Below are 17329 nucleotides of genomic sequence, written 5' to 3'. Positions count from 1 at the left end.
TTTAGAATTCTGAGAAAAGGCAGACATGCTGCAGTGCCTCTCATTGGCAACAACCCCCCGTAGGTAGAAGGCTCTAGAACAGCACTGTTGAACAACTCTTTCTGTGATGATGGACGTGTCGGACATCTGAGCTGCTTAGTGTGGGTAGTACTAGCCACATGTGGCAACTGAGCTTTTGAAGATGTGGCCAGTGAAACTGAGGAACTGGGGTTTTAACTTGATTTCCTTTGATTAACTGGGATGTAAATTTAAAGGGGAACAGGAGGCAAATGATGACCATATTTGGATTACACAGCTTTGGAAGGTGGAAAGTTCACAAACTTTTTTTTTCTTTTTTTAAAGATTGTATTTATTTATTTGAAGGAGCGAGCGAGAGAGAGCACAAGCAGGGGGAGCAGCAGGCAGAGGGAAACGCAGGCTCCCTGCTGAGCAGAGAGTCCAACGTGGGACTCAATCCCAGGACCCAGGAATCATGATCTGAGCCAAAAGCAGCTTAACAAACTGAACCACCTGGACACCCTAAGGTTCACAAACTTTAACCCCAAATCTCCTCCTTTCAACTCAGTAAGGAATATAAGTGTTTCCGGGCCTGGGGTCTCAGTTTTAGTAGGGAGGGGAAGAATGTGTCCCCTGGCTCCATGGGCATGGCAATAGACTCTCGGACCAGGCCAGGCCCTGAGGTCTCTCTGAGCCTTCGTTCTTCAGTTCCTCACTAGGAGCTGGGAGAATTGAACTACTCTAAAACTTGAAGTTTTTTGTTTTTTCCGAAGAAATTAAACAGTTTAACTTTTTTTCCCCAGGGCCTCTGGGCTTCCAATTAAATGGGAAGCTGTTTAACGATAAAGACATGTAGAGTAGTTGGTATTCTCCATTGGTTTCTAAATTCATCCCATCTTAGGCACGAAGAAAAATAAGTAGCCTTTTTTGGCCATATTCCCTATATTTACAACATGAAACCTCAAGGCCAGCCGTTAAGCCTAAGTGACAGGAGCACAGGCAGCGCCAAGCTCTGAAAATAGCTACCAGAACAGCTAATCAAAGGACCCAAAGTAGAGTGTTGTGCTGTTGTTTACATGACTTACCCTCCCAAAGAAAATCATAGGAACAGAGAATGATAACTTTATATGAGTTACATTAGCTTTAAATGGGGAGATAAATCATAACTATTTGAATCTATGTTGGGGTGCTTGGGTGGCTCAGGAGGTTAACTACCTGACTTGTGACTTTGGCTCAGGTCATGATCTCAGGGTGGTGGGATCGAGCCCTGCCTCAGGCTCTACAATGGGCATTGAGCCTGCTTAAGATTCTCTCTCTCCTCTAACCCTCCCACGCCCCTCTTAAAAGAAGATGAATCTCTGTTAAAGTGAAAATTTTGTTTCTATTACTGAAAAATGGCTGAGGCAGACCCTCAGTGGAGCAAATACAGCACCGTGGACTTCATAAACAAGGCTGGACACTGAAGCAGGAAATATGCACGTGACTCATCTGTTACCGGGCAGACCCAGGAAGGGGCTCTCATCGAGAGCCTGTCCTCTCGCATTTGATGCTTTCACCAGCCCTATGGGGTAGCACTTCTGAGATTGGTTAGGTAATAAGCCCAAGGTGACACCGATGATGTCAAGTGGTAGAGCTGAAATTCCAACCAGGCTGCCTCCACCCCAGCACCCAGTGCTTGGCTCCCAACAACAGAAGATGGCTCCCAATAGCGCCAAAGTAGTTTCTGTTTGTTTCGCTTAAGATTTGTACCCACTCACTGCCAAAGACTTGAGGCAGCCGAAAGATTGAAACACAGCAGAAGAGCAGGTATTTAAGGATAACTCTCCTGCTGAAGAAAGCAAAAGAAATAAAGAGATGCTTTCAGACATCTGAGTGGAGCAGATTCGAACACTTAGACTTTTAATTTGGTGCTAACTTTTCTGACAGCTAAGCCAAAGAGAGAAGCAAATTAGGGTGCCGAGATTTTTGTCTTCTCAACAACATATACGCCTACAAAGACAAAATGTGTTCCTGGAATTAAAGTTAGGTAGGAATTTATCATGTAGGTCCTTGGATAAAGGACGCTGAATAATACAGAGAAACTGACTCTCCTCATTTGTAAAATGAAGGGGCTGCGTTAAAGTCACCTTCAAGTGTGGGGAGTGTACAAAATCGGGCTAACTCAAGTTCCACAGCACGGAAGCACTGTTCAGCAGAGTGCTACTTTTATTGACTCTCCATAAAGACAGAAGACATAATATACTAAAGCTAGCTTGGTGAAGGAATTTCTGTAAGGAGCGGAGTAAATATGAGCTGGGGTTTTTGCTTTATGGGACCCAGCAATGCGGGGAGAGGCTGGGAGAATGCCAATGATGAAGGGGCTACCCTGTGAGCTGTCCTATATATTACATCTGGTGGCTAATGGGCATATTATGTGGGTAATGCAGAGGGCAGATCACGCTTTGGGCAGTAGGCATCTACATACTGGTTCAAGACAGAGTAAGTAAATGTATGTTAAACATATATGGTCATTCATTTAAAATAATTGAACAAAACTATGGTTCAAAACTGTGTACTTTGGAGAATAAAAGGAATAGGAAGTGTGATTTCTGCTTTCAGGATGCTTATAATCTAATGCAGGGTTTCTCAATTTTGACAGTGTTGACGTCTTGCACTGGATGGTTCTTTGCTGTGGCAGATTTTGGGGGGGCCCTGTGCATTGTGGGATGTCTATAGGAGCATCCCTGGCCTCTCCCCACCATGCCAGGGACACCCCCACAGGGTGACAACCAAGCATGTCTCCAGACATTGCCAAATGTGTCCCAGAGTAGAAATGGGGAGTCACCTCCTGGTTGAGAACCACTGATTTATTATGCAAAAGAAGGGGGGGAAATCATACGCAAAACAGAAAATTCTACTGATTCTAGTGCAATGAGTATGAATTGCTAGTGATCCAGATGCAGAGAAACCCTCTCCCAGAGAGAAAAGCAAAGATTGAAGAAAACTGAGGAGGCATTTAAGCGCAGCTTTGGTGGATTTGATTAGATTCTGGTGGGGAAGAAGAAAGTCATCTCTGGAACAAGAGCAGCCCAGAAAAGGCACGGAGGAAAGGGGTCCTGGAGTGGGTTTAGAGAATCATTTCCAATGAGCACACAATGTCCATGAAAGGGAGAGATGAAGATAAGGCTGAAACAGGAGGGCAGAAGAGGAAGGTTCTACAATATCAGGCAACAGATTTGGGACCAGGGTGAGTAGTCCAGGGGGAGCTTTGAAAGTTTTAAGTAGAGACAGAATCATCTACCCTGCCCGAAGCAAGTAACAGATGCTGCGTAAAGGCTAGGTGGGGGGAAGAGAGATGAACAACGGGGGATGAACAGAACAGATAAGAGAGCACGAGGGTAGGAAAAGCAACAAAACACAGCATCAGGGAAAAGCAAGGATAAGCAGGGACTCAAGATGTTGGGGGGGGGGGTGGGAAAAGTGCCTTCCATCAAATACACAAACACCCCCCAAAGGACTTTAGAAAGATCCCTCAGTTGCAGCCCTTAAAAGTGTGAGCTTTCCAGTGAAATCCTCTAAGGGAGGAGAGAAGAGCCATCCCTGGGGACACAGGACCTTCTGCATTTGAGATAAGCTGCTCAAGATGCAGGTTGGAGCTGCAAGGAAAGTGTGGCTATTGCCATGTGTCCGCAGCCCTGGGCTGTCTCTGTCCTCATTCACCAGGTTGCCCCAGCCGCTCTGCTTCCCGAGGGCTCCCAAGCTCTGCTGGGCTGAAGACTATTTTGCAGTGAGAGCACGGAGAAGCCCCTTTCCTCCAGCACGATTTCAAGCTTCAGTACAGAAGACATTTTATAGTCTCTCTGTTCCTTCCAGTCCACTGCTCTGGTGGGGCTGAATAAATATTGACTAGCATATAAAACATAAGGCCTTTTATTTATATGCCCTCTTGCTCTGAAGGTTGTGCCAGAGCCTAGCAGAGGACAACGTGGCATGTGTGGTGTGCTGGGGGCCACCCCTGAAGAGCAGACCGATGGCCACGGCTGTCAGAATGGGGGACTGCCTTTTCTGGGGTGCAGCCTGCAGCAGTCAGTGTGAGGGTTGAGCAGGCACCAGTGGAGGAGACAGGGGTGCTGTGCTGTTGTGGACTGGCTGTTTTCCATCAAATGGGAAGGCTTTTGGTCACAAATGACAGAATGCCCAACTACTACTAGCAGCATCAAGCAATTTATTTATTCCCATAAGAGAAGCATAGAGACCGGAGTCCAGACTGTGACGTGCCATGCAGAATCCTGGCTCTTCTTTGCTTTGCTTCTTCTTCGCTAATTCTTTGCTTGGTTGCTCTTAGCTGTTCACTTCTCATCCCTAATAGTGCCATCTCACGGTCCCAAGTTAGCTGCCGGAAGTCCAGCTAGAAGGAAAGAGTAGGGTAGTACTTGTTGCTGGCCAACGGAACGCCCCTGTGGATTTCTGCTGCATTTCTTTCTGTCGCATTGGTCAAGACCAAGTGACATGCCTGATCATGGGCGGAAGGGAGGGAGAGAAATATGGCTGGTTAGACCAGTTATGACTCATCCCTGGGCTTGGAGAAAGGGTCTACTTTGTCCCAAACCAAGAGAGCTCTGGTCTGACCCAAATCCAGGTCTCACAGGCAGGAAAGAAGCAAGACGATGGCTGTAGGGCAGGCTCGGAATAGAGTGCCACCAGCTGTCCTCAGAAGGGGAGTGGACAGGCAAAGGACTGGTCTCATTTTTTTTTTTAGCCCCAAGTGCCCACTCCCTGGAGAATGACCACCTGAGCACTGTCTTCCTTCTCTATCACAAAAGGTGAGGCAGATCTTCTTGGGGGTGCTCAGTGGTCAGGGCGAACCCTCCTCTCCCAGAGACCTGCAGCCAGACAGACATCATGGGAGAGACACTGGATAGAACAAAGGCCTAGAATCAGCTAGGCCAGTTTCTCAGTGCCCATGGTCATAAAGCAGGGTCCAGTAAGGAGAGAGGAACCACACCAGTTACATTGACTGGGATGATTTTATAAGAATTGTTAACTCTAAGTTAGGGCTGGAATTTGGAACACACAGAAGCTTGGAGGAGGGGCACCTCAGTACTGGTGGTGTGCAAACGTTGGAGGAGGGGCGCTTGTTGCTCGGTGGGTGCTGGGGTCCCAGAAGGATTGTGCCGGGGCTGGTTCCGCAACTGCTGGCAGAATTGCAAACTGAACTCATCTGCCACTGCGAGGATGAAGGGTGGCAACAGCTCGACAGAAGCAGCCAGGAAACCCTCGGGAGCACCCGGGAGGGTGCAGTCCCTCTCACCTCCCAGCCTCCCTTCAGTGCCCCCATGGCGAGAATTTACCAGGCGGCAGGTGGCAACGACGAACTAAATACAGCAGACCTAGTGCCGCTCCAGCATCACGAAGCGTGGACTGGAGGGGTGTGGGGGTGGGTCTTGAAGTCAGAGGCAACGACTTTACAATAGACACATTGTGGCCAGTACTCTGCCTGTCATAACCTAAACTCTTTAACTCTCAGTGACCGCAGCTGCAGATGGGGAAAACGTGACCCTCTGAAGATCCTCAGGGGTGCCCCTCCTCCAAGCTCCAGTGTGTTCTTAATTCCAACTCTTCCTTAGAGTTCACAATTCTTTTCACATAATCATTCCAGTCAACATAACCTGTGTGGTTCCTGTCTCCTTGAAGAGGACAAGTTTTGTCTGCTTGCTTACTTGCCACTATTTTTCTAGCTCCTAGAACACAGCAGAACCCACAGCGGGCACTCCAGAGTAATGGGAGTAATGGTCATATTATTACTAACAAACAGATTTCAAAGCCTAGAAATTAAAAAAAAAATTTTTTTTTAATTAAAAAAAAATGGGAGGACTTGCCCGAGATTACTAAGGTCAGTAAGCGATTGCTGGGGCCAGGAACGGAGCCCAGGCCTGTCCTAAACCCTGATGAGGACACGATGTGCTAGTGATGTTTTTATTCTTTAGAACAGTGATGAGAATTTTATAAAAACAATTTAGCCGTGGCAGGGATGAGGCATTATGTGCTTTTCTGTGAGGATGTTTGCTCATCAATGGCTATTACTGGCATCAGGCACTGTGTGTACTTACGCCAATGACGTGCATCCTTGAGGTCCTCAGAGGCATTTCCCCCGATGCGTGGCCTCGGTGGTCCTAAGGAAAGGATTTGTCTTCTCTGGCAGGCTCCAGGACACTGATGTACTCAGTCCAGCTCAGCTCCTCATGCTCTGTGTCCTTCATGAACTCCTGCCTACGGGCCAGCATCAACCTGCTTAGGGACCCAGGACTGGCTCCTCCCAGTGCGTAATGAGCCCTCCCAGGCTGCGATGGATCTATCCAGACTGTCTAGAAGGCTGTTGGACATTTGCTGCGTTGACGACTTTCCTTTTTGCTTTGTGAAAGGGCTTAAGGGGAGAAAAAAAAAATTGCTAGATAATTCCAGAACCCCTTCCTAGGGACCAAGCAGTGGACTTGGTTCCAGCAGCCTTCTAGAGGAGCTACATTGCAGCCGAGCTGCCACATTGCAGCTACTGAAACAGCTAGTTCTGGCTCGGGCTGCCCTGGGAACTTCGTCTCCCCGATGAGGCAGGGGAGAGCAGATCCGCTAAGCCTCTCTGTGGCTCTGGGGGAATGGCCGGGGTGGGAGTCTGACCCCCGCACACCTGGTCACATTTTCCTCCCAGTTTCAGGGGAAAGATACCCCAGCATTATCTCATTCCAACTCAGCGTGTTTCCATCCAGGCAAGAAGTCAGGACATCTGAAACTGGCAGACAGCCTTGTTTTCCTGTCTCTGTCAAAAATGCAGAGTAGAATGAAAAAAGATCAGTCGGATGCAGGAGCGATTGGGAGAAGAAATGGGGAGAGAACAAATAGGCAATGTCACCTTCTCTGACCCAGAAATGGCCTTCACCTCCTTGTGGTGATGGCGCATTGAACGTTCCAGTGAATTCCAGTCCTGGAAATAGAGAGTTACTATAAGGGCACAGGAGAAAAGGAGCTGTCACCTGGGCCATTGGCTTCCTGCACATTCTACTGGAATAAAGGTCTGGCCCAGGGCGGGACCCAAGTAGTCTCCCTGCCTGGGACTACTCTTGACTTGGGGTTCCAGAGTCTCAAGTCATCCCTCCAACCCCAAATCTCACTGGAGATACTAAATCCCCTAGGATCTTCTCTAGATCCCTAAGATTTATCACTGACTTCAGAGACACAAGCCACTTCATTTCCCACGTCTCCTCTTTTCCCAGAGCAGAGTGTGGGGCTCCTCAACCCTGCTGAGTGGGCTCAATCACATGTAACACCAAGTTTGACTTAAGGAGGCACTGTGAATGCCTTATTTGCAATGGAGCCTGGCCATGAAAGTCAAGTTCCTGATTCCAGAATCAGCTCTGTCCTAAGGTACTGCAAGGTTCCCCAGGGACTTCTCAAGTGGCACAGTGGTGGGAGTGGCCACGGGAGGAGCTCCTCCCATCCCCCTTCTCCCTCCCCACCCCCACAATTTAAAAAAGGCAGTTGCACTTTTTTTTTTCATGGTTGGTCTTCATTCGTTTCCCCAGCACGGATAACATTTTATATATGTGTACATACCCTGGAGGTCATATTCCTCCTCAAACAATTTCCCCGCATAGGCAGTATTGCAGTAGTCCATTAAGTGACCCTTGCCCCAGAGTTACCAAAAATGTGGGTAAAAAGGAGGCGGAGCAGGAGTTCTCAGACCAGTTGAGGGTTGTTCCCTAAGCCCATCTTTATCACAAGACTCTCCCAGAAGGTATCATTCCCTCTCCAGCAGCCGCTTAGACGTGGAGCACATAGATGAGTCTTTTTTCTTTTTTTTTTTTTCATGTTCATGGGCTCCCACAATATGTACTTTTCATTTGGCTGCTTTCACTCAACAAACTGTTCTGTGTATGGGTAGCTCCTTCCTTGTCTTGATGAGCGCTGTTTCAGTGTATCAATAGACTCTAGTTCTGTTTTGCATTTTCCTGACGATGGACATTCAGGGTGTTTTGAGCCTGCAGTAGTATGAATATGCTTGGCAAGAGCATTCTTCTACAAACTTTTTTTGGTAGATAGATGTTTTTATTTATATTGGATAAATGTCTCTCAGAATGAAATTCCCAGGTCATACAGTAAATGTATGTTTAATTTTATAAGAAACTGCCAAACAGCTTCCAAAAGAGTTACATTGTTTTTTTATACTCTCCCCAACAGTGTATTGAATTCCAGTTGCTCCACATCCTGGCCAACATGTGTGTCATTAGCCTTTGGTTTCAGCATTTTAGTGGGTATAAAAGGTTACCTTGCTGTGCTTTTAATTCAAGAAAAAAAATTTTTTAAAGATTTTATTTATTTATTTGACAGAGAGAAAGAGAGATCACAAGTAGGCAGAGAGACAGAGGGGCGAGGGGAAGCAGGCTCCCTGCTGAGCAGAGAGCCCGATGTGGGACTTGATCCCAGGACTCTGGGATCATGACCTGAACTGAAGGCAGAGGCTTAACCCACTGAGCCACCTGGGCGCCCTCAAAAATTTTTTGATAATTAATAATGATGGGCATCTTTTCATGTGCTAATTAACTTCTCATACATCTTTGTTAATTGCATATTCAAGTCTTTTGCCCATTTCTACCCAAGTTATTTTTTACTATTGATTTGTTAGTTTTTTTTATACAGTATGGATACAAGTTCTTTATCACATACATAAATTTTTAATTTTGATGAAGTCAATGTATCAGGTTTTACTTTTTATCAGTCCAATATATTAGTTTTTTTTTTAGTTGAAGTGTAGTTGACCTTTATGTTAGAGTGTCTCAACATTTATATAGATTATGAAGGATCAGCGTGGTATGTCTAGTTACCATCTGTCACAACACAAAGTTATTATGATATTATTGACTACATTCCCCGTGCTACTTTACATCCCCGTGACTTTCTTATTTTATAACTGGAAGTTGTACCTCACCTATTTTGTCTGCCCCGCCCCCCAATTTCGTTTATGGCATATACTGGGGATATACTCACTCATTCATTCAGCAGTTATTTATTGAATTCCTACTGTATGCCAGGCACCACGCGAGGCACCTGGGGTCTGATACAGAGGTGAAAAAGACAGACAATATGACTGCTCTCATTGAACTTTGGCCTTCATTGGGGAGACAGGACATAAGTAAACAATGAATTGTAGGTAGTGGCCCACAGGAAGGAGACCCTGAGACAGAGATTTACAGGAGTGCTCTCAGGAACAACACCTGTGAGACGTGAGGGGTTGTGCCGGGTTCTGCAGGCTGGGCAGAGGGAAAAAGTCGAGCTGTGAAGCACTGGGAGCAGAAGCCTCACCCAGTCCTACCGGAAGGTCTGGAGCTTGGCTAACAGAGTTGTCTCCATTGAGAGCAGGGGACTGAGCATTTGTACCCCTGTGGGACTAGCCATTGGATACAGGTTGCCTCCAGCGGGTGGGTATAAACGTGGGTGAGGCTGCTTCTTAGGGCAAAGACTGATGCCTGGTAAGCATCTCAGGTGTGGACTGATGGCAGCCGGTACTCTCAGCCACTAGAGCCACAAGTGCTGCTCCGTCCTGAAAGGGGCGCTGGGGGGCATACCACAGCATCCCCTAAAAAATGCCCTGGGAGTGGAGGGAGCTAATCAAGGAGCTGGAAGGCAGAAATGAGTCAGGGAGGTTCTTTTAACAAGGCGGTAAGAGAAGGCCTCTCTGAGGTATCCTTTGGGCAAAGACTCGACTGGAGACTGGCGTGAGGAAGTGAGCCATTCAAAGTCAAGGGCACCAGCGGTTCTAAGCAGGCACAACAGGGAATGCAAAGCAGAGAACAAACTTGGCACAGTTGAGGAACAACAATAAGTCCAGTGTGTCTGGAGCCAAGAGAATGAGGGGGAGAGTGGTTTAATCACTGACATACCAGGAAACCAGATGGTGGAGGGCCTTGCCGACCACAGCCAAGAGTTTGATTTTTATTCTAAGTACGATGGGAAACGTTGGAGCACTTTGAACAGGGAGATATGATCTAATCCACATTTTTTAACATAGCCCTTCACTACATAGAGAAGAAATACATAGAAGCGGAAATGGAAGCAGGGAGACCTATTGTAAGGCTATTGCAGTGATCCAGGTGAGAGGGGATAGTGGCTGGCAACATGCGTTCATGACTAGGGGGCCGGCCTGGAAGGGATGGGGTTCTAAATATATAATGTATGGGGAAGCAAGAGTTTGGGAAGAGAAGACCTAAGAATGATTTTAGGTTTTTGGCCTGAAGAGGGGGAGCAGGTGTGGAGAAAGGCAGGTCATCACGAATTCTATTTAGGGGGTACCTGGGTGGCTCAGTCAGTTAAGTGTCTCTTTCAGCTCAAGTCATCATCCCAGGATCCTGAGATCCAGTCCCACGTCTGGGAGTCTGTTCGATGGGGAGTCTGCTTCTCCCTCCCCCTCTGCCGTTCCTCTGCTCATGTGCTCTCCTTCTCTCTGTCTCTTGCTCTGCTCTCGCTCTCTCTCTCTCACATAAGTAAATACAATCTTAAAGAAAAAAAAAGAATGTTATCTGTACATCTCATATCTGATGTGCCTACTACACACCCAAGAAGAGATGTCTGGCATATGGATATGCTTATCCAGAGCTTGAGGTCCTTTGTGAGATTCTGTTTGAAAATAAAATGTGTTAGTAAAAATTTGAGAGAGAGAAATAGAGAGAGAGAGAAAACCACTGTATCATGCTGCCTGTCTATAGTTCCGCCAGAGATCCTGTGGAAAAATACTGAAGAAACCCTTGGACCACTGATTCTAAGTTTGAAAGAGGAGCTGGCTGGCTACTTCTAAGAAGCATTTCCATGCAGCAAGTTTGGGTCTTTTTGTTTGGTTTTGTTTCGTTTTTTAATTGGGGCAGTTGACTTTGTCTGTAAGCCAAGAATGGATTTCTCTCACAGGGGGAAATCACGTGATCTATGTGATCAGGCTCCCAAGAGACTGATAAAACAAAAAGTCTGTTTGTTTATTTTGAAAAAGACAGTCTTCTTACAATCAGGTAAGCCTATCATGCCTGTTCTCTCCCTACAGGTAGAAACATGGGAAACCACATTCAAATCAAAGGATTGCTTGGGGAGCTGGAATCAGAAAAAGAGAATGAATGCTTGAAACGTGTAAGTTATTTAAATATTAAAATAATTCTGGGCTGATGGAGAAACAGCTTCTGCCCTGAGCCTTTTATATGTTCCTACTCACTGCTCTTCCCACACCAAGGACCCCACAGATGTCCCAGCCATTAGAAGATAAATGTGTAAATGTTGGATATGGTAGGACCCTAGGGCCCTGTTCCAGCCATAGCTAAAGACCTTCCTGTTTGGTGGGCACCTCTGCCAAGTGGGTTGTTAGCCATGTGGACTCTCATCCCCAGTCCTGACAGCTTAAAGCTCCTCCCCATCTCTACTACACTGACGCAGGCAACAGAGGGTCCAGAGTCTTCTAATGTGTGGGCACCCTGCCCACTGCCTTGCCCTAGCCTCGTCTTGGCCAAATTTTGAATAAATCCCACTGAGCTCCCAGCCTCCCTTTGCTCCATGTCTGTGGTGCTCCATCCCATTCTGACAGGCCATTCTGCCCCTGGGCACGTTAGCGTTGTCAATCCAGACTTCTCTGGTCTGAGATCCATCCTGTCCATTTAAAGGAGACTTTGAATATATCTCCTTTGATCTGGTGCCAGCTGGTTTTATAATTTTTCCCTTACAGGGAAATTACATTTTCCATTTCCAAGTTCTAGGGGGATGCCTCACAGTCCACCCCCACAGGCTCCCAACCCTGAGGAGTTTAATTTTCGTGGAATCCAACAGAGCTCGAGCTGAAAGAGACCTTAATAATCCTTTAATTCAACCTTCTTGTTTTATGGACAAGGTAACTGAGGACCAGAGAAAGAATGGCAGGTTGAATTATTGTTTATAATGAATATAATATTTATTACCAGAACAAATCACAAAGAAGACATTAATAAACTGATCCATACCAGAAAAGCTCACTCTGCTTTTTTTATAGCAGTACAAGCCTGGTGACCTTCCTGAACAAACAGAGGCCAACGCCTCCACTGGGGGAAACACCGGGGAGCAGTCAAAGGCCAGGGAGGCACTGCGGGCAATAAAGAGTCCAGGAGTGGAAGTCTCAACACCCACTTGACAAAGAAAGGGGAGGAACTCAAGAAAGAAGTGGTAGGGAGCTTTAGTCAATGTTTAATGAAGACAGACCTAGAGGTTGCCCGGCCAACCCCCTTTTCTCAAGCAAGGAAATAAGTCATGGGACAGATGCTTGTCATTGTTTTGGGCTTCCCAACACCATTTCTTCTTTTGACAGTTGCTGATTTTCTCTTGAGGAATCACTCCCTCTGACGAGGGGTGGGTTGCAAAGCCGTGAACCCTGGTGCCCCGCTCCCATCACTGATGCCAAGGCTCTGGGTCCTTCCACCTCCCGCCCCACCCGGCAGGGAGCTGTCCCTCCTCACTCTTGAGCTCACTCTTGTCAGCACCTACACCCTGATCCAAGCATTTCCATCACAGTGCACTTTCCTGAGGCTTCTCCTTCCCATCCCCCACAGTGCCAGCCAGAGTTTCTGTCTGGTTCCCAGCCTTTCCATCATGTCAGTGTGCACTCAGTAGCGTCTTAATTCAATTCCATGTTGCTCAAGTGAGCCTGGAATGTTTCTGCCGCTGACAACCAAAACCTCCAGCTGACACACTCCCCGAAGTCACTTACCCAGAGGCTGAGTGAAACCTGAGATCCAAGTCCCCCAGTGAATTTCATACAAGGGCACTGTGATGGGCTGAATTGTGCCCCACCCCCAAATCCATATGTCGAAGTCTAACCCCCAGTATCTCAGAATGTGACTGTATTTGGAGACTGGGTCTTTACGGAGGTAATTAAGGTTAAAGGAGGTCACTGGGTGGGTTTTAATCCAATATGAGGAGGCAATCAGGACGCAGTCGTGCACAGGGGGGAAGACCACGTGAGGATACAGGGAGAAGGCAGCCACAAATAAAAGAGAGAGTCCTCAGAAGGAGCCTACCCTGCCAACACCTTGATCTTAGACTTCCAGACTCAGGATCCATGAGACAGCAAATGTTTGGTGTTGAATTCACTGAGCCCATGGCTCTTGGTTAGGGCACCTGAACGGACTCACTCCGACCCCTTCTACTGCCCTGGCACTCCCTTCATCACGCTAGTCAGCTCGGCAGAAGCTCAAATGAGCAGGCTGCTTTTAGGACCAAATTTCCTGGACAGGCTTCAAAAACCATTCTCCCTGGTGAAAGAAGACCTCTAGAACCACCCAAAAGCCCACGGCTTACAGTGGATCTCTCCCTTTCTTCGTTTCTGCAGTAATGGATAGTGCCCAGGAAAACAGGATAGATGGGTCCTTGGAGAAAATGGGATCATTTCTTAATAAATAAAGGAGAATTCAGGGCCCAAACTGACAAGGAATTTTATCTTGTTCTCCCAGCATCTGCGTGGAGGAGGGGAAGCAAGACAGACTGTTCTGATATTGGCTGGATTGGAAGGGGGAGGGTGAAGACCTGCAAGAAAGACTCCCTTTCTCCCTCTTATACTCTCCTCCATGAACACATGCTGCCCAAAGCATCGTGAGTCCCCCAGCTTCGGGCCAACAATCACAGAGGTCTCTTGGGGAGAACGGGCCTGATGTTACCTCCCGAAGGGTCAGAAGGATGCGTGGGGCGGAAGGAATGGCAGAAGGTGGAGGCCAAAGGGCTGAATATTCATGGTGGCTATCATCACCAGCTCTTAACATAATGGAAAAGCCCTTTGCAGGGCAACGCTGGGGCTGGCCTCACACAGAAACGCAATCTCCTGGAAAGCAGAGTGGGCAGTGACAAGCAGTTTATCTTCCATTACTCGGAGGCCCTAAATCATTATCAACTGAAGCCAGCAAAGGAACCAAATCACTGACTCCAATTAGGATGGGCCTTTATCTTCCTAGCAAACGTAAATAGGTACATCATTAAGGTGCATTTCTGTGGGTTGCATTGTATCACCTCCCTAAAAAGGATATGTTGAAGTCCTAACTCCCGATATTCCAGAATATAACCTTATTTGGAAAGCAGGTCTTTACAGAGGTAATCAAATTAAAATGAGGTCCTCATGGTGGACCTTAATCTAATATGACTGGGTACCCTTATAAAACAGGAAAATTGGCACATGGAGACACACACAGACAGGAACACCATGGGAACATGAAGGCAAAAATGAGTGTAAAATTTCCATGAACTAAAGAATGCCAAAGATTGCCAGCAAACACCAGAAGCTGGGGAAAGTTCTGGGCAGGTTCTCCCTCTCAGCCCGCAGAAGGAGCCAACCCTGCCGACATTTTGATCTCAGGTTTCCAGCCTCCGGACTGTGAGATAATAAATTTCTGTTGTTTAAGTCTCTCCTCTTGTGGTACCTGTTACACAGCTCTAGCAAACTAATCCCTCCAGGAAAACCCTGGCTTACTGAGGGAAGATAAATTGGTCCCACCATGAAATGCTCCACAGAAACCGGTGGAGGAGAAGGAGTCTAAGTCATTCCTTGTGTCTTGGGCTTGCCTAGATAACATTTACTCCAAGTGGAGATCGCAAATAAATGTCATCTTTCAAAGGAGCACTTCGTCTTTTGCAGAGCGTCCCCCAGCCCCATTCACAGGAGCAGCCACGCCACCTGCATTGGGGTTGTAGGTGATGACAGGAAGTGAGGAGGCTTTTTCCTAAGGTAGCAATGGACTTTCTGATACGGTTGCCAGATTTAGGGTGTGTAATCCAATTTGAATTTCAGGTGAATGATGAATAATTTTTTAGTGTATTTTCCAAATATTCGAGCTAAAAGATGCCTGTATTTTTTCCAGCAACCCTACCCTGGCCCCCTTGTTCCTCCTTCCTGTCCATTCTCTCCCTTATCCTTAGTGGAGTGGGGATGGTCCCTTGGCACAGCAATGCATGAAGGTTAAGGTGTGCGACGTGAAATATCAGCAAGAGACAAGCCCTGTTGTGTCATGCCCCGCCCCTCCCCAGAATGGCCTCCACCTCCAACTGTGGAGAAGGGTAAGACTCTTAACTTGTGAGGATCCACTGGCCAGGCTGACGAGGGCAGTCTTCTCAGCTGTCACGCTATGGGGCTCCTGCCGGGGTGGGGGGCAGTGAGCAAAGCACCAGGAGAGAAGAAAGAGACCAAGGCTGGAAGGAAGGTGGCTCCCGGGCAGCCATCCATAATTGACTCTGTCACATTCAAATAGTTCAAAACCATCTTCTTTACTCAGGAGTTCACATGATTATTTATTATTCTTAAGTTCGTGATCTTTCTGGTAAGAACTGCATTAGTGACGGGATGCCCAGACTTGCCTTTGCTTGCTCCTGGGCAGGAAGTTGGGTGCCCTGTCCGGCATGTGTGGTCCCGTGAATGGTCAGTGAAACTTTGTCCGGCAACGAAGGAACAACGGTCACCGCAAAAGAAAATCTACCCACTCTCTCCAGTTAGGAAACAAAAAGCCAGGAGGTCAACCCCAGGGGCAGGGTCTGTCTTATCCCAGGCTTGTTGGAATTGTCTGCCTGCTGAGTGCCACGAGTCTGGCTGGGAGAAGCAGAGGTTTCACTCCGTATAGGGCCATGAGTCAGAGTGTGAGCGAGGCTCAGCGTGCGAAGCTGGCCTTGTTTGTGTCAAAATCAGGTCTGCAGGGACATATCAGTGTCAGTGTAGCTGGAGGAGAGTCTGGTTGGCAAGCCCAACATCCAAGACTTTTCTCCTAGGCCAGAGAGAGTGAACTGGGGGTCTCCAGTGGAAAACGGAGCTGGGCCAACCAAGCCCCAGAGGTTTGCAATCCAAACAAACTGCCTAGGTGATTATATCTCTTTTAATATTTTAAATGTTGGACTTGGAACGATTGATCTGGCGCCTGCTGTCCATGATAGAGAATGTCATCCTGCTTCAGGTGCAGGCACATGTAGAAGGCAAGAGTTTAGAAGCTAAGGAGGAAGGAAGGAGGGAGAAAGGGAGGGGAGAGGAATGGAGGGATGGAGGGACAGAGGGAAAAAGGGAGGAAAGGGAAGTGAAAGTATTTGAATGGAAATTTAATCTGACCTGTTTCCACGTCTGGTTTCTTCCTTTTGTCATGAAGTACACTGAAGGAATAAGGAAATCAGTGCCAGCCTCTTCACACAGGCCAGTGTCCTTATAGAGGACAAAGTGCATTTGATCAGTTGCCCATTCAGTCATAAGGAGAGGGCTGGGCTGAGGAAGAGAGGAGGACGGTTGGAAGCTGGTGAAATGGGAATAACGTCCCTTCTGAGGCTCACGGTGTGCTTTGAACTCATTGTTCTCCTGTTAACAAATCCCAGCGCATCAGAAGAAGTTTTAAGTACTAAAATCCACACTGACGGGTGGATGAAGAGATTCAACAACCAACATTTCTAGAAGGCCTATTATGTGCGAGCAGGTGCCAGGCTTCTCAAGGGCAAATGTTGCAGAAAAGCTATGCTCGAGGTCCTCCCAGCCCAGCGGGGCACGTTGGCACCTTTCATAAATGGGTGTGTTGGGCTGCACCCAAGGACTGCTCCCTGGGCACGTGAAGGGGCACCAAGTAGCGCTGGGATTGAGGGGGTGGGCTGTGATACAATCTGAAGGCTTTTACTTATCAAAGAATGCACGTACCTTCACCTCTTTGGAGACCTAGTGCAGAGGCCAGTGTCATAGCAGAATGCTGACCTTTCAGGCCACGTCTGCCATTTGTCTTTCTATTCTGGTGATACCAGTGGTAAGAGGCCAGTAGTGACTATTTGATGGGTTTCCCTTTATACACCATGTTTCATACATTATAAAACCCAGTGTCCTATACATACCTGCCTGTGTGAACAAAATCTTTGATGCAGAGTTCCAATATCTCACGGTCCATTTCCTTGTTCCAGTCATTGGCGAGGGAGGTGAGATTGTTCTTCTCGTTTGTTTCTCTAAAAACCTCTAACATGTCTCCTGAAATTTCGTTCATTCATTCAATGACCTTGACCCAATGCCTGCATGGTCCAGAGTGTCAGTGCAAGAGATACAATGATGGGAAAGGTAGGTGTGAGTCTACTTCTTGGAGTTTACTAAGGCTCTTGAACTTGGCCTAGGGAATTTATTTAAAGATACAAATGCTCAGGTTGATCTTAAGGATAATTTGATTAAAATGTCCCAAACGAGGAGACAAACCAGTGCATGGCGTGAGGCTGCTAGGGTCACGCTCCTGTGTCTTCTAGCAAGGGTTGTTCGAAGATCCAGCGGTTGATTCCCAAGAGCCTGGATCTGCCAGCATGTGGGGATGGGGTGTGTGTG

General features: G+C 47.3%; 1 long non-coding RNA gene across 1 annotated transcript; it reads right to left on the bottom strand.

The window, feature by feature from the left end:
- Positions 1-4209: 4209 nt before the first annotated feature.
- On the bottom strand, positions 4210-6955 carry LOC123937480. Its single transcript, XR_006817485.1, has 4 exons — positions 6881-6955; positions 6659-6787; positions 6087-6246; positions 4210-4489 (listed from the first exon to the last, which is right to left on the bottom strand). It is a non-coding gene; the product is annotated as an uncharacterized LOC123937480 (long non-coding RNA).
- Positions 6956-17329: the final 10374 nt, after the last annotated feature.

Source organism: Meles meles, chromosome 2, assembly GCF_922984935.1.
Source record: "Meles meles chromosome 2, mMelMel3.1 paternal haplotype, whole genome shotgun sequence".
Taxonomy (NCBI): Eukaryota; Metazoa; Chordata; class Mammalia; order Carnivora; family Mustelidae; genus Meles; species Meles meles.
Note: the sequence above shows the minus strand (reverse complement) of the source record. Positions and strands in the feature narration are given on the sequence as shown.